The sequence below is a fragment of the Neopelma chrysocephalum genome, unplaced genomic scaffold (genome assembly GCF_003984885.1).
Source record: "Neopelma chrysocephalum unplaced genomic scaffold, ASM398488v2 Primary Assembly neopelma1_119, whole genome shotgun sequence".
Classification (NCBI taxonomy): Eukaryota; Metazoa; Chordata; class Aves; order Passeriformes; family Pipridae; genus Neopelma; species Neopelma chrysocephalum.
Window position 1 is genome coordinate 1,463,725 of NW_020897781.1, and position 23,225 is coordinate 1,486,949.

Here is a 23,225-nt window from a genome sequence, read left to right on the forward strand (position 1 = left end):
AATGGGCTGATCACTCCCAGGGTGTTTCCAGCTTCTGTGCTCCTTGAGAGGCCGGCAGGTGATGAAGCTGGATGGATGAAGGCTGCAGAGATACTTTGCTTTAGGAAAGACTCTTTCTCCCATCAACTATCTGGGATTTTTGAAACTTTCTAAGCAGCAGAGCGTATTTGGACTGCAGTAACCAAAATAGATGTGCCTGGGACTGAGCTCTGAGGAAGCAACAGTACGGGAGCTACTGCAGCCCAAGTAGGAGGTCAAGGAGAAGCAACTCTGTGCTGTCAGCCCACAGCTGAGATTGTAAAGGTCGTGTTCATCCTGTCCCCGAATATGCATCTCCTGTCTGCTGAGGGCACATGAGGACACGGAGAGGTGATGCTCTTGTGTGTGAACAGGAGCTGGCACGTGTGGGTGCAGGAAGCAGAGCTGCTCTGGAGACCAGCCCTGCTCCGGGTTGTAAATCCACCCTGTGCACCACAGTCGTGGAGCTGTCTTTGCAGAATAGCTTGTTTGAGCTGTGCAGTCCCATCACAGCTAATCTATTCCCTTTTGAGAAATATCTTTTTAGGTACCCTTTAGAGCCTTTACTTACTCTTTTAAAGCCTCAAAGCTTCCTGGAGAATGTCAGAGCCGCATTTCCCATCCTGATCTCTACCTTAGTTATCAGGTGTGCTGCAAACCTGCATATCTCTCTGGCTCCTGTGGCTGCTCACATGCTGACTCAAGAATCATTCTGGTTGGGGTCATGTTTTTTCCACAAGGGTCTGAAGTACAAAGATTGTATCTCCTGTACTCAAGCTTGAAGATAAAGCAACATTCTGGAGTGTTGCTCTCCACAGGTCATAGAGCAAAATTTAAAAGGGGATTTTGCACTACCAGGAACAGCACAGCTCCAAATTCTATCACATTTAGAAGGAAGAGGGTCAATTATTTTGATTTCCTAATGTACCAGAGCTTATGCAATCACACTGTATATCAACCCACTCATGTTCTTCCAAATTCTTCTCTTTAAAAAATTTTTTTAACCCTTTGGCCAGTTTTATCAAAAAACGATGCTAGTTAGAGCTCAGTTCCTGCCATTACAAACAGCTGGGCAAAGAATGACCTTGCCAGGGCTGCAACTGTGAGAAAAACCAACACATGCTGTCAGACCTTATTAGACAGCAGAGAATCCACATGGAGCTGACATTTGATCGATGCCCAAACCATGGGAAAAGCTTCAGTCAGTTTTTGCCCTCTCAGGCACCCAGGTCGGTCCCCCAAGAGACGCCAGCCTGCTGAAAGCCAGACTCTGCAAATTCTGCAGCTCCCAGAGCTGTTTGTTTGCTTTGCAGTGCCAAGCCGGGAGGGAGAAGGAGCTTAGCAGAAGTCTTGGCCAAAAGGGCTAATGCTGGTGTTCCAGGATGGGTCTAAAGGCCCCCAAACCTGCCTGTGGTGGTGTAAAGATGCCCTCTTTGAAGGAATCACTGCAAATTATCAGCCCTGCTGCTAGGTGGCACAAGCTGGTAGTGTCTTGGAGGGCACTAAAATCCATATTAGCATCATGGTTCTCACCTGAACCTCTCAGTGAGCTGCAGACTTTCTCTCAAACTCTCACCAGTGTTTGAGAGGTGGCTGAACACTTGTTACAAAGTATGTCAGAAAAAAATTGGAAGTGGTAACAATAAGGGCAAAACTGAGGTGGCTGGTCTCCTCTGGTTACTTTTTGGCTGAAATTAAGGCAGGCAGAGGAGATCTGGTCATCTGTGCCCTTTCCCTGGCCACAGAATGGACAATGGAAAAATTTGGACCAAGTCCAGTGTGTTCCAATCTATGTCTGCTGCTTCTGCAGGTGTGTGGAGAGCTAGTGGAAAGTCTCCACTCCTTGGCTGCAGGGGGAAGGTGATGCTGATGATTGGAGATGGAAAGAGCGTATTTGAGGGGAAGATTTGAGAAGTCAAGTGTCTTTAATGAAAAGAAAATAATTTACATAAGAGGGAAGGTACTCTCAGCTGTATAATCTACCCCAAGAACTACATTATTCTGTTTTTATTCTACTGGCATGAAGAACATTTCTCTGTTGCTTCCTCCTCTCTAAATCGGTTGGTACAGAGAGTTCATTAGAAATCTGGTCTGTTGAATAGCAAAGTAATGAATCTTAGTGATTTCCATTTCCTCTGTCTGAACTGGAAAGTGTTTTTCTCACACCATCTCAGTCTGGAGCACTAATAACAAAACCACAGCTTCTGTTACAGTTCTTTGTTTGCAGGTGGATTCCTCTGTGGACACATGTAAACACAAGTGTACATGACCTGCTGACTACAAGACAGCAGACAAAGAAAACAATGGTTATGAGTGTGTGAGCAAATATCATCCTGATATTTCCGTTTTAACACAGCAAGGTCCAGGACTCGTTGTCAGGAGAAGCTGCTCATGACTTTGAGGTTTCTCAGTTACATGCTAAGCTGAGAACAACTTCGACGTGTAGAGCAGTGATTTTTGTGTGTGGTTTTTGGTTTAACACCATACAACCCTTATTCCTCGTTGATCGGGTGACACTGAAATGGGTAAAGCTTTGGTTACAGCCTGATGGACATGCATGCAGTTCCAGAACAAACACAACTAAGTTGCAGGATTTATATTTTCATCTTAACATCAGTAAGATCCTGTGAGATGATAGAGTAAAGGAGAGCAGGGTGCTTGCTGTGCCCTGAGGAAGTGTTAGCTCAGATGAGAGTTCCCAAATTGTATCAGTTGGGAGATTTATTTCAATTGAGGGGAATAAAGACAAGGAGGAAGAATACAGATGTTTTCTCATTTTCCCCTTGTCTTTCTGTAATGGATGTAGGGTAGAGTCATCCCTGCACTCTTAAGATGTTTTCATTACAGAATTAAAAGAGTCAAAAATAAGAGCCTTCCCTCTGCCGTACAATGCCCGGTCCAGTGTGGGAAGAGCCGTTTCTGAAGGGAAAGGGTTTATTTTTCTCAGTCTTGAATAAATCTCGGCTTTCCCTGCTGTGAGAGCTGGAGGGGGAGGGGAGGGCTGTCGGGCTTGTGTGTGAGGATTCATTTCCTCCGGGTCACTAAGAACCATCAGATAAGGGAACACTGGGGTTCAGCTGCCATGAGCCCAAACTAAAATTGAAACAGAGGTCCCACATGAAGTGCCCTGAGTGTTTTGGGGAGGCATCCCTGCCCTGCTGCTTGTAGCCAACCCCCAGTTTTCTTCTGCTGCTGGAAATGGGTGTCAGGAGAGGTCTGAGCCTGTCTGATCTGAACCCTGTTGGAGTAGAGATCCTCTTGCTGTTGTCCAAGACCTGTCCCGGAGACAGACTTAAAAATATCCCTAAAAATTGACTGAGGCATCTCTTTCTGACACACTCCTGGATAAGATGAAAGGAACTGTTTTCTCCTTCCCTGCCCTTTTTCTCGGTGATACAGATACAAGCCATGCAGCTCTTCCTCTCCTTTGGCGAAGGGAGGGGCAGCTTCCTGTTTTTATACAGAAATTAGATTGATCCAGGATGTCTTTGTGCTGCTGCTGGTTCTGATGCACGCAGAGGGGCTAACAGTGTACATGGGCTCTGGGAATTTTGCTTTGGCTTTCCTGCTCGTGCATTTGGCTCTCCTGGCACTGCCCCATGGACAGAACTTTGGGGTTGAGATGTATGGAAGGACACCCCTCTGACTGCCCAGTGTGGGAGACTCTCAAGCACCACTAAAAAGCCTTTCTTGCAAAAGCAGGGTCTGCGTTTCCAGTGGCCCATTCCAGGGTGTTTGGAGATTCCAGGAGCAGGAGCACAGCTCCATCCTGCTCCGACTGTGGGACCGCCCGTCCCAGAGCAGGGCTGTATCTGGCATTAACATCCCAGGAATCTGCTCCAGGCGGGCAGGAACAAAGTGGAGAGACATGTTTACAACTGCTGGGGGGGAAGCACAGGCGGGGGAGCAGAAACAGCCCAGCGTAACAGTCTCACGGTCGAGCTGTCAAGGAATTGGTCTTGGATGAGGAGAAATGGAGAGCAAGCAGCAAATTGGCTTTGCTCAGTGCTTTGGCCACAATTAATAAGGAGGGAACTGGGCAAAGGTACTGTATAATTAAGTTGGCTGATAGCAGAGTTCTGTCCAGAGCAGGAATGTGTTGTAGGCTGTCATGCTATAATTAGCAACATTTTGTTATAGTGCTTTTCCTTCACAAAATGCACTCGGTTAAAGTTGCCAGCTCCCCTCGGGGAGAGAGGCACCACGGCCTGATCCTGAGTGGTGGAAGGGTCTGGGTCTGGCAGAGGCCATAGGATGAGGCTTTTCCTCCAAAAAACACCCACCTGGGAGACACAGAATGCCTCTGCCTGGGATGACCTGTGACATGGGTGATTTTCCCTGTGAGAAAGCTGGAGCATGGAGAGGTGAAATGGCTTTCAAGGTCACCAACTGAGTCATGGGTAAAGCCAGGAATAGAAGGCAGCAGCCAGGCTCCCAGCTGCTGTACCTATGGTTATTTCTGTTTATGCTCTTCACTTCTCTTGCCCATGGTTTACTGAGTGCATTCCAAGAGAGCATTGACTGCCAAACTTCCTCCCCTTTAAAACCAGAAATGGACAGATAAGATAGTAAAAGAAATCACTTTAACTGCTGGTATGTGCACAAAATACCTGAACCCCATCCAAGTTATCAGTCAGTTTTTTTTAATGCTCTTTTGGGGCAGGAGAAATGCCTCCAATCTCAAAGTGCCTATGGCAGTTTGCTGGCAGGATGTCAGATGATTTATTTCCTTTGCCTGTGGTCAAAAGGAGAAAAAATTTAAAAAGGAAAAAATAAAGAAACATGTTAGACATATAAAAACCCGGTCAAGTGGTTCCACTATAAATCCCATGAAGGCAATGGGAGAATCGTGGCTCTGGGAATTGGAAGTTTAGACTGTAAACCAAAATAAAACTGAAACTTCAAGTAAATGCTACATTCTCACCCAATAAATTTTCCCAGAATGCCTTATCTACTTCTCAGTGAAGGCCTTAGGACTTTCTTCCAAGGGCCCAAGGCCAGAGAATCTGGAAAGCCCTAAACCAGGGGGTAATGATTTGGCTCCTCCTTATTCTTGGCATAAGCAGAATTAGACTGCTCTGTCAACTGGTGTTCTGAGGCAGCAAAAAAAGGCTAATTCAGGTGGCAGATCTGACATGCAGTCAGACAGTTACATCAAATGGAAGCATGGTAGTGGCATGAGTGTCCAGAAATGCTGTGCTGTATCTGTACCTCAGTCTGCTGTCCGAGAGCAGGCACTGAGGGTGGGGACTTGCCTACATTGTGACCTGAGCTGAATTCACTCACACTGCCTTTAGTCGTGGATCAGTGGATGGGCTGCCCTTGCATCCCAGAGCAGGATCCCATCACTTCTTAATAATTCTTGACTCTGTCTCTCCTTTCTCCTTTGTTTCATTGTTTATTTAATTTTTTTTTTTCATTTTGCCCTTTAAGTTTCTGTTTCAATGCTTTTATTGCAGTCTTGTTTTATGGTTTTCTTCATTCCCTGACTGAGAGGAGATGTACTGTGTAAGGCATGCAGAAGCTCCTGCTGCTGGCATGAGTCCCCTCCCAGGGTAGAGAGGTGTCTGGGTCCCCAGACTGTCATCTCAGCCTCAGGATGTGGCCATGAGCATTCCTGACAGTGATCTGTGCCACAGAAGCAGGGAGCTGCCTGATCTTTGGCCAGAAGGGATTTAGCATTGTGTGGTTTTTCTATGTTTCCTCTGTTCTACTTCGCTGGATTCTTCCCCAACCTTTCCTGGGATCTTTGCAGAGGGATCAGAATTGTAATAATATTGGTTTGGTCCCCAGATATGTTGTATACACAAGGTATCCATTTTGATGAGGTGACTTCCAGAGTGTCCCAGGCATAAAAGCTGACCTCTCCTCTTTGCCCTCGTGGTGATTCCCCAGTGTTAGAGCTGTTGAACAGTGTACAAGCTCTCCCTCCTCCTGCCAGCCCTGGCTCTGTGCACTGGGGTTCCAGGTCCTTTCACGGAAATTAACATTTACTTTAAGAACTAAAACAAACAAAACCCAAATAAATCTCCTCACAAAATAAGATCAATAAAAACATAGCCAAGTGCTTTGTTTTGCTTAGAAGACGCATCTTTGTGCATATCCACTTGTGTGTTGCCAAGTTTTGGAAATCAGCAAAGGCTGACATTGTTTACAGCAAATTAAAGACCCTCTGGAGACACTCTGTCTTGCTTTCCAGTGTAGCCTTGGGCTGGGGGAGGGAGGTAGTTGGACAGTAGCATAGAAGAAACCCTGTTCCAGTGTTGCTAACTATAGCATTAATTTCAGAGTCATAAATAACTTCAGTACCATGGTTACAGCACTAGCCAAGTATGATATCATTTAGTTTAGGATTAGGGGAAAATATCTTCCTTGAGGCTGTGGGTTCTAAAATAAGCAACTTTTCCAGTGTGAGTTTTCTCCCAAAGACTACACAAACTCCAGCCTGTGGCCGTAAATTAGAAGGATTAGTTTGGTAGAACTGACTGGATGAGAAGTGTCAGCAGGTAAAACAGCTCAGAGAGCAGATTCTTCCAAGTTTCTCAGGGAATGATAGCCTGGCTCTCCATCAGCTTTCTTGGAAAACAGCACCTTCTGGGAATGAGAGCCAGCATGGTCTTTCCAACCCAGGTTCTGCAGTATGGAGCCATGGAGAAGAAGGTCCCTTCAGAAATCAGCTGCCCCTGATGAACACTGTAAAGATGGATTGAGAGGTCAGCACTGACAGTTCCCATGGCTGCAAGGGTAACAGTAGAGGAGCTGCACAAGCAAATGGCAGCTCGTGTGCATCCATTGGCCCAGTCGAGCAAACAGCTGGGATGTTTGTATTACAAAATTTACACACAATTACACAAAATGTACACACAAAATTTACATACAAATCTGCAGAACCTTGGGAGCAACTGTGAAACGCTGTGAAATGCAAATATGTATCACATAGAGTACAGCACTACCATGGATTATAACAAGGACTCAAATGGGATAAAGGTCTCTCATAATAAGTGAAAATTTTATGGAGGAACACTTTAAGCACAGTAAAAATGATACAGGAAACCTGGCTCTAGGGCTCCTGGGCACAAAATACAAGACTGCACAACCCAAAGCACTGATCCCATTCAAAATTGTTCAAGAAGTTATGACATGAAGTCTGTATTGGTAGGATTTATGCCAGATTAGATATTGTCTTTCTTCCTGCTGCTGGCATAGAGCCAGCACAAACGCCGTGTTATGTACTCTGGCTAATTCAACAGAAACCTCTTTGTGTGCCCAGGCATGATCTGGATTGAATTTGTCTTGCTAAGTGATCCAGGAGTGCTCAAACCTGGTATAAGGGACCAAAGAATTGTGGCACGACCTCCCATTTCAAATTTCATTTCTTCTCTAAGGTAAGGAAAGAGAATTTTGCCCTAAACAAACACTTATGATAATCGTAGAAATGTTTTCCCTCCGTTTAACACCATTTCACAACATGGATTAGAGGGTGTCCCCCTACAAAAAGCAGTGGATAAACTTAAGCACACGGTGAAAAATGAAATGTACTTTTTATTTCTACTCTCCCTGGTTCTAATCACACAGACAACATCAGAAAAGTAACATTTTGGGATAGGCTGAACAAGTCTGATTGATACACTGCATTCATTAGCCCTGCCTCTCACTGCTACAGCCTGATCCCTGCTGAGAGATCCTCTGATGGTTAACTTAGTCCCAGCTCCCGAGAGCAAAGTCTCAGGTTTCAAGGTGATTTTGGGCTTCTCCAGCTCTGAGCAGGCTGATGACCCAGGCCTCTTTCTTTTGCTCTTTGTCTGTGCTAAGCTTGCCTTCTGAAGTAACTGTTATCCATCATGAAGATGTGGGAGGCCAGCATGGTTTTCATTTTCTCAGCAGTGGGCTCGGCGAATACCACATACCTTGCTCTCTCTTGGGCTGTGTTGAACAGAGGGGTGCTTTTGGTTTAGGAATAGTCCTTCTCTCTGTGTGTGAGCCTCTCTGTCTTGAAGCCATCTTTATTGCAGCTGTGAGTAGCAAAGCAGCCTAAAGCAGAAAAAAGGAGGAAGATTACAGAACTATGTTTGTGTATGAGGACAGAGGTTTTTTGAGTGGCTAGAAGAGGCCAACTGACATTAGTACTAATTTAGGGTGCTAATAGCTTCTTTACTATGGCCAGTGAATAAAAATGTTGCTGTCAGGCTCAGAAGATGCTTGTGGCTTTGATGCTGACCTGTCCTTTAACCCTCGCAAACTCAAATCTTTGTAATTTCTTGTACTGTGCCCATTTTCTCTGCCTGAACTGCAGGACATCTATTCACTGCTGAATAATATGTCCCCTCATCTACACTGGGATTTCTACCACCACATAGGGTGTCACACTTAAAATGACCCAGTCTTATTTCATCAGGGTTATTTAGGGCTTCACTGTTCTGTTCAAATCCTCTGCTGCCAAGCAAAAGGATCAGATCTGGTCCACTTGAGGTATCTTACAGGTAGTTGAGCTGCAATATGCCAAACAGCCTACTCCATGTTTGGGATGGGGCCTGGCTAGTCCAAGGAGCCCTCTCTCCCGCAAGGAGAAACCATCTGCCAGAGCTGTGGGTGCATCTCCACTTGGAAGCTCCTGGAAGCCGTTCTCGAGTGTGGTTTAGAAGTATGCAGGCAGTTATGTACCACTGTTGTTGTACTAAGACTGCCAGCTGTGGGGTCAGGTTGTCCCCTTTGTTTTCCAGTAATTGCTATTTTTAGTTCAGGTTTCATGAGCCCAAAGGTCCTCTGGCTGTGCTCTGTAACAGCTTCAGAGAAGACAGATGGGGCATTACAGACACAGTGTACTTAGTCCCTGCCACTCATGAGATTCAAAGTCCAATTCAGTTGATTAAAGAACATTGTTTTCAAGTTCTGAGAAAAGCTGTCTCTGGGTGCAAGCAGAATATCTGCAGCAGAAACATAACTCAACAGGGAATAATTTTGCCTACACAGTAGAACAGGAAGATTGTAAATGTTTAGGGATCACAGGGAAAGTCTGCCACGGCTGCTGTTTTGTTTCAGTAGCTCGGATCATGTCAGCTTGTCAAGTGCATCCTGAGAGATTCACAGCCCTCCTCAATTCCAAGACAGGCTGAGACCTAAACCAAACTGAAATCTAAGGAAGGAATTGGGCAGGCAGACGGTGGCCAGAGTTAGTCAGCACAGCTCCCCAGTTCAGAGCAGTGGGGAAGCCGGGCCAGGCAGCATTCCTGGAACTGTGGTTCAAGCTCAGTCCAAACGCTGAGGGGCTGTCCCAGCTGCAGTGTGAGCTGAGGGCATGAGTCAAAGCCACGAGAGGCTGCCATGACCTTGCCAAGTATAAAAAGCCCAAAGATGCTTGGCGCTGCCTTGCATGTGCTGATTGCTTCTGGCTGAGAGCAACGGAGAAGGTACAAGCCACTGGATATCAATTGCTCAGGAGACCAAAACACCCCAATACATCTGTTGCTCAAAAAGCATTATATATATTCTAACCTTTCACATACAGTAACCAGCTGATCCTTGTAAGAGGCCTGGGAAAATCCCGAGTAGCGCAGTTCTCATTTTACTGAGACCACAAATGGTAATTAGCTCACTGAAGGTTGCAAACTCAGCATCCATATTAAAACTGGGAGTCAGGGAGTTCTTCCACTCATCCCTTGCTGCTGCTGAAATGTAACTGCAGCATTCATGGCAGCTGGGGAGCACTGGCTGGAATCCCAACACTGGGAAACCACAGCTCTTGAATAAAGCCCTACCACACAAACACAGGGGTCTCACATTTAGGGTGTCATCACAACAGAGAAGCCCAGACAGGCAGGGTTAGGTCAACAACTTCTGAGAACGGTCTGTGTAAAACAGAAACTACAGTTGAATTTAGCTTGTTGCCACTGAAACAGGTTCCTTGGAGTCTCTCCTGTGTTCTAGAATAAACCCTGCAGTCTAGCTCCTGGTTTCAACCCTCAGTGTAAAACACAGCTGACTGCAGGTTAACACAAGGTGACCAATGACTGCAGATCAAAATTATACTCAAGGTAGATTAAACACAGATATTATGGCTCAAATGTGATGAGGTGGCTGCCAGAACTGAAAGACACAGGGAGAATGAATACAAACCCATGGAGGAACTCTGAGAGCTGAGATTGTTTTCACCAAGCCATGTGAACCAAACCTGTCAAGTTTCACACGAAGCGCAGCCCGAGGCATAATCGTTTAATTCTTAGAAACTGGAATTTGTAATAAATATGTGACAGCCTGTGGTAACCAGAAACTATTGTTATCACAGGAAATGCTACTGGTCAGGAGGAACAAATGTGTTTGATCCCTACGGCACAAACAAGCCTTTGAATTTGTCTGTCCTGCACAGATCCTCGGGTTTATTACATGGGCAATGTTCTTAATAACAAGAGAGAGTGGGTAAATTGGTTTGACTCTAAGCAGACAAGCTGACAAGTCATGGAGAATAACATGTTCAGAGCAGAGGGATATTGTGGAGTGTAAGCAGCCTGCCTTTGCCTCAGCTGGGTTCTCCTTAGAGTGATCTGTACCCTGATGAACATGACTAGCAGGAAGGTAAATTGATTTAATTTACATATTAATAGAAAAGAAGAAAGTTTGGAGGGTTTATAACACAACAACAGAAGGCAGGTGGCAGTTTGAGACTAAAAGAATCTGACTGATTGTTTAGGAGGTTAAATGTCTGCCAAAACTCAGTTTCAGGAGCTGCCAGAAGATGCCAACTTAACTTAGGATCCATCAAAGCAGTATTAGAGTTGGGTCTTAAGCACTGAGTCAGCAGTTTACATGCCCGTGGGAGGGAGTGATATACCAACAACAGTGGGAGTGGTGCATGGTGCATGCAAATTACTCTGAGCACATTAGCTCTTCACGGTGGATTTTGGATGAAGATGGAAAGGAAATTCATTTCTTTTTGAAATAAAGCTCAAGACGTTTGTGGTTATTAAGATCAGTGAGTGATTTCAGTGAACAATTAGTTCCTGTGCACGAAATAAAAATGTTGCTGGGCTGTATCTCAGAAAATATTTTTTGTGAGAGAAATAGTGAATTTGGGGGCTTCTGCATTCAAAATAATTGTATTTAAAAAAAAATGAAACAAAACAAAAAATGAGGGAAAGAATTTTGACTGTAGGGAAAAATACTCCAAATTCTAGGAAAAAAAGAAGAAAAACAAAAAAAGAAAAAAAGAAAACGTTAGCGAAATGCTTTAAAGAGGGGGTTTGTATGTAGATTTGAAAGAAAAGCTGCTAAAGACAGAAAAAGCCCTTCTATAAAGGAGGAATCCTTTCATTTGTACTGGTCTTGCAAAACAACGCAGGAAATCACACAGGATGTGCTGACGAGAGGGAGGAAGTGGTTTTAAGGATGACACTGGAGGCTGCAAGTGGGATGCCAGACGTGTCAAATTCACATGAAGAATCGGTATTTTCTCCAGTTAGTGTGCCATGAACTGTTCCTGCCTCCTGTGCCCCAGAGGAGCAGCACATGCTGAGAGGGACGACTCGGGGAGCTCCCCGAGCTCGTCAAGGCTCTGCTGCTCGTGACTGAGCACGGCCGGACTGTCTCGTCACCTCTTGCTTCAGGGCGCCGTTGTTACAAAACCTGTTCAGGAACTGAAACTTTTGAAGTCTTCCTGAGCTCTGCCTGGGGAAGGCCCCACCTTCTCTGAGCCCTGTTGAACTCGGGACACATCATGTGGGAAGCGGGCAGTGCATGAGAAGGCCTTATTATAGAAACAGGGCAAAGTACTTGACTCCTGGAGAACTCGGGGCTGCCTTGGCCATTTTTAAGTGGTTACAGCAAACAAGATAATCCATGTTTATTGAGGTCCTGGGCCTGTTATTTTCCTTTCACTCTTGATGTGGAGTAGAGGTTCAAAGGCAGCAGCACAATACCTCTGCCTCCACAAAAGGTGCAGGAGGTGGTTTCTCAGCAGACAGCCTTGCGTGACTGCTGCGATGGAGCGTGGGTCAGTGTAACTGCAAATGAAAACAGTTTCAGTTCTAGGTAGTCATTTGCTACAGATTTGAATACCCTTCCAAATAACTGTGCACACAAATAATGAGTAGGGATGCACCTACAGAATTTGTGTACACATTTATGTATATATATATAACACACATGCATATATATTTGGCACATTTTCAGTGAAGGTGCCTGCGTATTTCTGCATGGAGTCTGAGTCTGTGCTTCTTTTCCTGTGTAGTTAATGTAGCTCAGATTCTTTTCAGCTAATCTATACAGCTTTTAAACAGTTAAGTTCAGGTCAGTAGCCACATGAAGCTGAAAAATCTTAAAATTTCTGTCAGAGCCCTCAAATAAATCCAAACTCAGAGTAAAAGAGTTATTCATAAGGCTTGCTCATAAATGGTTCATTATAATGTTGTATTCATGAGTCTATAACAAAATGCAGGCTCCCACCTCCACGTTGTTTGTTACTTATGAACAGAAATTCAGGACACTGATTCCACAGTATTTAGTTTAATCAGACATTGCAGATCTAGCTGTCTGTTCATGTGCTTCAAATCTCCAAATGCAGTAATGCGTCCATTCTGTCAACTCCTGCTGCAAAACTGATATATATTTTCCTGCTGTCACCTAAGCATCAGAGGGATGAATATCAGAAGGGGGAAAAATACCCACCACTCAGCTCTGTGGCTCAAAGGGCCCCTGCTTCAGTGGCACCTGCCCTATCTGTCCTCAAGCACATGAAATGTGCTGTGTGCCTTTGCCTTCCAGGACAAATGTGGCTTCACTTCCTGACTTCTGTAGCAAAGCAAGAAACAGCTTTTTCATCAGTGAGAAAATATTCTGGACAAGACAAGTAGGAATAAATGTAGTCACACTTTAAATTTGCAATTTATGAAATACAACTGAATTCCAAGTATGTTGAAGAAAGAAGTACCCTTGCCTAATAAACAAGGTCCACCTGCTGCTTGGCTTTTTAGTTTCAAGGTTTCTCTTTGCTGCTGGAAGTGGCCTTTGTGAGGGTCACACTCTGTAAGTGGTCGCACACAAAGGTTTAGCATTTATCCAGTTTCCCAAGTGGAGGTCAGCCCCTGATATTTGTATGGTCCGAGGTAAAACAACATGATGGTAGAAATGAGACAAATGAGGTCCCTGATCTACACCACTCTAATAAAAGAGTCCTGGGGCCAAGACTATCCCCACAGATGCCTTTCCTGAGCTACATCAGTTCCCTGGGCAGAAGAGGAGAGAGCAGGGATTGTTTCTGTGCACTGTGCTCCCAGATGGAAAACACTTTTGCAAATGAAGGAAAGATGGATTTCCTGCCAAACACCGTTTCCTAGGCTAGTGCAAAATACTTCCCAGGACATCCTGGATTGCTGCTGCTTCAGTGTGGATGCAGCCACACGTGTTCAAGCTGAACACAGGAAAGTCTCAGGCTGGAAACTTCTTGCAGGCAGCCTGAGAGGCTCTGGATACTGCCCGGGTGTGTGGAAGCCCCGTGGCCTCACAGCCTGGCCATGCAAGAGGATCAGTGTTCAGAGGAGCTCAGCTGCCGTCTGCAGGCTCGCCTGAGCCAGGCTTTGAGAACGGCTCAGCTCTTTAGAGACTGAACTGTCGAAAATCTGGTCAGTTGTGTAACAAAAGGAGCTGCCACATTCTAATTCATAGTCATTCAGTCTCTAAGAAAAATCACTTAGCAGATCTGGACAAGGGCTGAAGCTGATAAGGAAAGAACTCATTAAACTGATAGAATTGGAGATCTCTTTTAGCCTTCCTCCATCTGTCTTTTGCCACCTGTCACTCACTGTTGTTTCTCTAACTCAGAGCAGTGAGTTTGAGGAGCAGAGATTGTGTCTTCCTACATCTTCTGCTTAAGGTTCTTTTAACATTACATAATTACCAATAGCACAAAGAGAATAAGGTATGAGGACTGCAGAAACCCAATTTTTGTGATGCTGCTCTTGGCAGCAAAAAGACCCTTCAAGTTCACAAATCCTTTATAGTAAGTACATCTCCTAAATAAAACATGATAAGACTCAAAAAAAAAAAAATCAAAACCCAGGAAAGCTCTCTGGAAAACCTCTGTAACTAACACACTGATGGAGCCAACCACAGGGACCCTCACAGGCCCAGCTGTTGACTCAGACAGTGCTAACTCTGCCTGAGAACAATTCCAAGAGCAGATGTTTGGGTTCAAACACCACATTTCTCATGGACCCTGATGAAATAGACCTTAAATATATTTATATAGGTAAAGATGTTTTAAATTATCTTTTTTTTTCCAAGGAAGGCCTGGAAGAAGTCGCAGATCGAGGAACACAGCCTTGTTCCAAATCATTGGGGAATCACCTTTTGAACCCTGATACCCCACGATTCAGTCTCCTGGGAAAAGGCATCACAGGAACCTCTCCCTGCTGCTGGCATTGGGCTGAAACACTGTGTAACTGCAGGGGCTGTTGCCCACAGTTATCTAGATGATACATACAATCATACAATCACAGGATCCCAGACTGGTTTGGGTTAGATGGGACTTGAAAGTGCGTCTCATTCCAACCCCCTGCCATGGGCAGGGACATCTTCCACCAGACCAGGTTGTTCCAAGCCCCATCCAGCCTGGCCTTGAATACTTGAACAACAGGGCTGGGTCACACATTTATGTAAAATGAGACAAAACCCAGCTCCTTTTTGGGGCAAGGACTTGTTGCCCATTTACAGCGTGCCCAGACTGGGCAGCACCAATCCTCACCACAGGGTGTCCCGTGGGGCTCCCCACACTCTGCCCTCCCCACGCACAGATTTGGGGGTTCCTTTGAAGTCTAGACACAATAACAGCAGCAGCACATTCCTGGCCACGGGGTGGAGCAGGGCCTGTGCTGCCCCAGCCCCAGAGGGGTGTTTTCCATCAGGGTTATCCCTCCACTCCCCTCCTCGCTCCCCCATTCTCCTCCACTGCTTCAGGGCAGAGCAAGGAGTCCTCAGGGCCTCAGCATCAGCTGAGCAGTTCACAGGCATCTTGTTTTCCCTTTCCATGTTACAGCTGGAAACAAATGGCTTGTCTAGCAGAATCATTACATTTTTTATGTTGTTTAAATGCTTTTTTTATGTGAGGAAAAGGTGTACGGTAAACAGATACTGAAGCATGCTGCTTCATATTTATTTTTTTTAATATGTTATGAAGACAAATACTTTCAGGAACTCCATTTTTATTTCCCAGCATCTTTCATTTCTTTTGGCTGGGCATCATCAGCCAAATAGGTATAATAAAACCATGGAAGAAAGCAAATGTACAACAAGGCGCTTTACCTGAACAGATGTAAAATTGCACTCGTTAAAGAAGCACATTTAGGCATAAAATGCAGCTCAAAAATCTCCATTAGGAGCTTCCACCAGGGAAAAAGATTGCTTTGACCTTCAGAGATTGACGCAATGTGCAATGTTTATTAATAGTTTTAGCAAGAAAGTATCTATATGGGGGGTTGTCTTGCCTTTTATTTGGCTGATTTTGAGTGCCCTTGCCGTTTCTTGGCTTGCCTACTGAATAGGGTTGATGAAAAACTCTTAGGTTAACATCTATCAAAAGATTTCTCTGCTCCTCTGATGACGATAGTAGCACTGTGAATGCTGCAGGACCCTGAGTTTGATCCCATTCACTGCCTTTGCAGAAAGGGAAGGCGGCTCCAAGGCTCTTGATAGCAGTTCTGTGTATGAGAAACACTCTCTGAAGCATGAGGGGCTTGGGAAGGCGCCTTGCTGAAGCATCCCCTTGTTTCTTCTTTGGCAATACTTCCTGCCCTCCAGGAGATTTTCTATAATCAAGATTGTCAAGATCTGCTTTCATGTTTTCGCTCACGATTTGTGATGGATGTAATTACTCCTGCTGAGGGTCTTTGAACACCACAGCTCTAAACCATCAACAGCACAAGGCTATCGCTTTGTTGACGTGACTTCCAAGTGTAAGAGTTTCTCTCACAAAGATCAGCTGAATTTTAGCAAACCACACATTTGTCTTTGTTGACAAGACTCAGCATTACCAGGCCATGAGGAGTAAAACTGGCACAAGAATGCCATTCTCAGGTCTTTTCACTCACATTTGGTGAGACAGGGCCTGGGAAGGGTTTGTGGTGTGACTTTTCACAGGAAAATGGAGCAGGGATTTGTTTTTCTCCTTTCCCACCCCTGGAAGTGTTCAAGGCCAGGTTGGATGGGGCTTGGAGCAACCTGGTCTAGTGGAAAGTGGGGGGACTGGAACGAGATGAGCTTTAAGGTCCCTTCCAACCCAAACCATTCTGTGATTCTATGATTCCATGATTCCATGAGTGCTTCCCCAGAGCCTCTCCCCCAGCCCAAGAGAGCCTGCCAGCAGAGGGAGCGTAGCACATGAACTCACAAAAATAGGAGCTTGCTAAAAAAAACCCACCCCAAACAAACCCAAACAATTAGCAGAATGATTATGGTCTTTAGCAGAATAAACAGAATAGTCAGGGAAGTCAGAAGCTTTTCCCCAGGCGATGAGATCCAGCTGCAGGCTGGATGGGGAACAGGCACTGCATCTGGCAGTGATCGGGGAAGTCCCCACAGAGAGGATGTCCCCATGCATCACACAGGGCACGGCCACTGCTGGGGTGGACCCCTGTCTTTTTTTTTCACCCTCCTTGATAGAGCCACCTCTGTAATTCCACATCAGAGCACCACGGTTTTAGATGAACCAGAACGGAGGTTCCTCTGCCATGGTGCAGCGAGCGGAGGGCACGAGTGCGGGAGGTGGGCAGGGTGATGGGCTCACAGCTGCTGTGCTGTCCTGCTTGCTCGTGCTCTGGCCATGCTTCAGTTTTTGGCTCGAAGCAGGGAAGTTTGGGGCTTGCCTGCGAGCAGTTCTGCAGACAGCAGGCTGTGCTCAGCATGGGAAGGTGGAAGTTAACCAGTCTGTCTTAAAGAGGATGATAAATAAAGACCGATGGGGAACTGGAGGTCTTCCCTGGGACTTCACCATCTGTGGTTTATGCTACGAAAGGACTTCTCCAAAGGTTTGGACGAGTGATGACCTTGGGAACCTGCCTTACTTGCCATGTGCTCCTCGTGTCTGGTTATGGGGGAGCAGAGCTCATAGGATGTATGGCTGGTTTGCTGGGGGGCAGCAGCAGGTGGTCCTGCTGAAAGCATTTAGCTCTGGAACTTGCTGCTCTCTCCCCACACTCATGGGGGTCAGAGGCAGCTAAATGATTTCTCCCAGATCCCACCTGGCATCTGAGGCCTTGACATCACAGTTATTGCTTGTGAGGTGTCCCAAAACAGGACAAGTTACACATTTATACTCTGATCCCTCAGTCAGAAGGAAGAGGAAGTTATGGTGGAGTCATTTCAGTGTAGCTGTCAGATTTGAATCTGACACCAAACCATTTCTATAGCAGGTGGATCATTAGGAGGGGCTCAGGGTTTGCAGGGTATTTCCATGAGAGCTCTGCAGCCCTTCAAATCCAGCACACTGCTTTCATTGTGGATTAAAAGTGTAGCATCCAGCCAAGCTTTGTTAGCTTAGTTTTTAACAGGGATTTAAGCATTTTAAATTCTTTCAAAGCTGTAAGTGAGGATCATAATTTAAACTCCTGCAGACAGATGTCATGGGAAAAATATGGAGACTATTTAAAGGCAGCCTGCCTGCCTGTCCATCTATCTGTCACCTTCTAATCTGCCTGACATGTGCCATCACTTTTGTCTTTCCAAACACAACAAGGCCAAGTCTGCACAGCTGTGTGTGGAGTGACCTGAGCTTCCCAAGGGTCCTGCACGCTCCCTGCCAGCTGCAGCCCAGCAACGGGAATGGGCTGATGCTGATCACAGAATCACAGAATCACAGACTGGTTTGGGTTGGAAAGGACCTTAAAGCTTGTCTCATTCCAACCCCCTGCCATGGGCAGGGACACCTTCCACTAGATCAGGTTGCTCCAAGCCCTGCCCAACCTGGCCTTGAATGCTCCCAAGGATGGGGCAGACACAGCTCCTCTGGGCAGATGCTGATGCTCAGCCCTGCTGCAGAGCAGCCTGTACCTGCCTAGATCTGGAGATTCAGGCTTGCTACATGGGGAAGATACCTGCAGACTTGGTGGAGGAGCTTACTTATCCAAGGCACTCTTCCTCTGAAGTCGATGGGAGGAGGGAAGACATTTAACTTACCACCACATAAAGTTTCTTCTCTACTTGTTTAGGAACGAGCATGACATTCGCAGAAACTAAATCACTCTTTGGAAACAAGTGACACAGGATGAGATTTCACTTTTTTAGGTGACCCAATTGTATTTTGCCCTCCTACACTCCCCTGTGGAGAATGAAATGATGCTCAGCCAAGTAAATCTCTTACTTGGTCAGGCCTTTCTAGCTGTCCTTCATTGGCTGGGGAGCAGTTGCCTTGTATGGGAGCCACAGCTTCCAAAGAACCAGCTCCCTCCTTTGGGGAGGCAGGAGGGATCAGCAACTTGGGCTGACACACACACACATCTAATTCTGGCAGTACAGAGGAGGGCAAAGGCGATGAATGTCTCAGGGATGGCACATCTCACTTCTGAGGCTGCATTTAAAGGAGTGGAAAAAATGTCGTCTGGTTACTTTACTGAAAAAGTTTGGGAAAATTATTTTTACAGTATTTTTGTAGATAAAAGAACTGAGCCTAATTCTGTCTTAAGAAAACCATCTCAGGGATGACTGCTGAAACATCCCTCATGTCAGTGGTAGTTGGAAAGAGAACCTGAGTTTATTTGGTGAATTTAGTGAGGGGCTGGAGGGCCCGAGCAAGAAAGTTCAGTGCAGAAATTCCCAAGGCTCCATCATCTCAAGCTGCCATGGCCGAAGGAGCATTTCCAGTAACTGGTCTGGTGTCTTTCTGCAATGAGAGATGAAAATGCCCTTTGCCTTTAGCTTATCAAAAGGATTTGATTGTGGTGCTTGAGCAATGTTGTGCAGCAGTAGGCAGCTCGATGGGGCTTAGTAAGGACCAACATCTGGATGAAAAATGCAGATGAGTTCAAATTAGAAACCAGGCAAACATTTTGAATAGTGCGAGATTGAACCACCAGAGCACCCTGCCAAGGGGAATAGGGAGCTTCTTTACCTCTGAATAATTTTGAGTTATGGCTGATGACCTTTCTGCAGGTGCTTTTATCCATCACAAGTTCCTGGGCTCAGCACAAAAATAACTCTGAAGGGGGAGAAAATGTAGCAGCTTCTTTTGGCTGTAAGGTCTCAGAAAGTTTGGAAAGGACAAGGCACACTGTAAACTTGTCTTGTGTTATCAGAGAAGATAAAATGGTTGTTACAGTCCAGGCGTTGCTGCTGACTCCCTGCCATGCTTTTGTGCCAGCTGAGGTCTGTGCTGTAATCTCCACAGCCCATCCTTGGGTGTTGGGAGGGTTAATGGGTGTTTGCAGAGTGCTCTGGGTGAGGAGGGAGGGCATCATTTATTACTGCAGAGATTGGAGACTCCCTGATGTGATTATAACGTGTAGTGATGGAGGCTATTTTTGTTGTATGTTGTGAATATTTCCTTGTATGGAATCACAAGGAGCTTGCTTGTGACTTGTAGCTCTGTTGAAAGCTCCAGCAATGAAGTTCCCAATGTCTTTGGCATTCCCAATGTCTTTGGCATTCCCAAGTCAGTGCTGTATGCAGCAGTGCTAATTAGCCATGGGGGCAATGCATAATAGTGATGAGATAATGCCTCTGGCCTTTGCTCTTTGCAGAGGGAGAGTACAAAACACCACAGTCCCCTCTGCATCTTAGGACCCAGCATCTTGCACCTACAGTGAGTAATCCCCATGGAAGTGGGAGGGAACTCTTAATTCTTCTTAGCAATCCAGACTGCTGCTCAGCAAATCCCCTCACCACTGGAGCTGCAGATCTGTTAGTTGAAATGGCATCGAAGAGGAAGTCAACCTTTTGCACAGTTTCCTCTTGGAAAGTGAGTGTTACTTCTAATTATAGCAATTGCAATTTTTCAAATGCTCTCCCAGGGACCAGGATGCCGGGGGTGGGGAGGGACAGCTGGAAATGCAGACATGTTCCTCCTCTTCATTGATTCATGTTAGTTATCTGAAACAAGAGCAGGGAGAAACAGCCTCTGACAACACCAGCCTGGCTGTTCTCCCCATGCTAGTCCCGGTGTTGAGCACGACTCTGTCCCTGACAGGCATCAGCCTTGGTTGCAGAAACGTCTCTCCCAAGTCGTGGTTGCTTTTCAGAGAAGCTCAAACAGTCCCTTTTTTCCCCTCTTCCTCCAGCGCTTCAGTGCTCTGGCTTCCTTTTGGTGGGTTAGAGACACATTATGAGCGATTTTGTCCCCAGGCCAGACCCTCCTGAAGAAGAGCCACCATCCATGGATGAGTTGAGCCTGCCACCTCCTGGTCACAGTCTCCAGGACTAACCAGAGCTTGGAGCATGAAGCTGGGGGGCAAAAGACTTGGGTGCCACGTGCCCTGAGCACCACACACACTCCTCCTCCTTCCCCTCCCTGGAGGGGGAGAACACACGGCTCTTCCAAGTCCTGGAGATCAGGGGTGTGCTGGAGGGGGAGGCTGAGAGGTCTCAGTCTCTCTGTCACCTCAGCCCCATGTGGGGGTTCTGTTCCCAGCAAAGTGGTGATTGAGCTGCTGTGTCACTTCACAGCAGCTCGTTTTGACACTGCTCTGAAATCCCTCTTGCCCTCTCAACCTGACCCCAGAAATCTCCTCACTGTCTTGGGATTTGTCCTTGTGGTTCCTCTGAGGGGTGTGAGGGTATGGATCCCTCTGTTTTGCAGAGCTAAGACTGAAGCTCAGCTCTGTCCCCTTTGAAGTGCTGGAGTTTGGTGTCTGATGGTTTTAGGACCTGGATTTCCTGTGTGGAGAACATAGAGCCAACGGAGAAGAGAGGGACAGCTGAGGAGGGCCCAGGTCATGCTCTGGAGGCGAGGCCAGGATGTGGCTGTGGTTGGCTCTGAGCCTTGCCTGGAGTGTGCCCCAGTTTTGGCCACCTGTTGTTCCCCCTGGTGGCCAACAGCTGGGCTGCTGTCAGAACCTCGTTTGCCCCAGGAGTTCACAGAGCTGTGTCCCTTCTCTGCACTGTGTCTCTAGGTAATCTCATTTCAGCTACACTCAAATACCATCTCTATGGTGATGACTCAGAGGCATGCATCCCCACTCTGGGCTCTCCTCTCCCTGTCCAAATTCATATCTCAGAGGAGCTCTCTGACATCCTGTGAATGTCTCACCACCCGCTCAAGCACAGCACGGCCAAATCAGAGCATTTAACCTCTCCTTCTTAGTTCAGTGATTCCTGAGCTCAGCAATGCCAGGATGCTGCCAGAATCTGAGACCTGTCTTCATCTCCTATCTCCTCCCATGTCTTCATATCCTGGACACCTCAAACACTTGCATAACCTTGCAAAGCCTTTCCTAAAGCTAAAACTCTCACCTTCTCTTTCATCACAGCCCCCTCCACTTGCTGCAATATCCCTTTTTGACCTGAGCAAACTCACTGTGGGCTAGCTTGCATCCACTGGGATGCTGCTTCAGGCATTGCTTCCAACATCTCCTGCCTCTCCTGCCTCACCCCTCTGGGCTGCCCTCATGCCTGCAGCCACCCACTGCCTCCCCTCGCTCCCCACCCATGCTCATCGACTTTGCTGGCTGCCAGGGCTGCATCCTCCTCTTAGTTGCTCATTTTATTTCTTAATTGTAAACTTTTGGGTCAGAGGCAGCTTTCTTTACTCCTCTTCTCACCACTACTAGACAATCAAGCTGCTGCATTTCAGCCTGTTAACTGTCACAGATGGGAAAACATCTCACTAGTGAGTAGGGAGGAGGGCAATGGAGGGACAGGGAAAAGTATTTCCCCAGGGTTTTGTCTGGGATGGGGCTCGAAGGATGCCCAGCTGTGCCCATTGGTACTGGGTCAGCAGGCTGGGGGACACAGGGCTGTCACAGGCTGCTGGCAGCAGCTGCATCCCTGCCAGCACACTATGGTGCCCAGGGTGGGGTGGACCAGCAAATGGATGGGATTTCAAGCGCAAATAAACAGCCCTGGCCCTGGACACAGAGGACTTTTTCCTGCAGCTGCAGGGGTGCAGCTACTTCAGAGGATAACTAAACCTAAATAAAGCCACTAAATGAGGACTAGGAATGGGGGACTGCTTCAGGGGAGTGAGCAGAGGGTAGAGCCTTCACCTGTGAATGGAGCGAGGCTGTGAGGGTGAATTCTGCCCCAGGTCCGAGCTGTCAGCTGCACTGATGGGCATGGATGAAATGAAGGAAAACCAGGAGCTAGCTGGACTCCTAGGTCTGGTCCTCTTTGTGGGAAATGAGGAAGTTTTTCCACAAACATGACAGGTGCTGCAGAACAGCTCTGGACCAGCTTGTTGTAAAAGGGGCATCTCAGAATCAGGGCAGAGCTGCCGTGGTGCCCCAGAAAGGTGTCGGTACAGCCCAACCTTGCAGTTTTCCTGCCAGCTGAATATTTGTTTAGGCAGGAGCAGAAAGCTGTGATGTGCCTGCTGAGATCTGCAGTGCCTCTGTTTGAAAGCAAAGGCTGTTCTTTTCCATTAATTTATTGATGCTGGGCTCCAGCCTCATCTCTGCTCCCACAGAAGGATGAAAGCAGCTCCCTGTTCTCTTCTGGCAGGAGAGAGGCAGGTGTGTGACTCAACAGGAGTTTTATGTTGACACGTGAGGAGCTTATTTCCAAAGCAGCTCATTCCTGGAATCCTCATGCTGGTGCTGGTGTGCATCCCTGTGCACTGCCATCCACGGCAGCTCTCTGAGCCCCTGGGCTGTGCCCTGTACCTCACTGCAGCTCTCACAAGAGCTGCCCTTCCCAGGTGAGCCATCCAGATGAAGGATAGTTTTAATGTGGCTGCAGAAGAGGCACATCTACCCCTCTTGCTGTGATCCCTTTTCTTATGGGGAAAGGTTCTGTTCAGGAAGATGTTATTGATTTCTCTGAGATTTAAGGATGGAAACAGTAACAGAAGCTTACTGCTGCCTAGCTGAGCTCTTTCTTTGTTCCCCAGATCCTGCCAGCTGGGATTTCTTCACTTTTGCTCTGTGTTCAGTGGGTTTCAGCTATGGCACAGCAAAAACAGCATCAGGTGTTTGTTCTTCCTGTGAAATTGTCCTGTGGCCATGGCCAGCCTGGGGTTAAAAATAACTGCTGGGCCCTGGGCAGTTTGCTTTGCAGCACATAGTGCAGTTGCTGGGAGA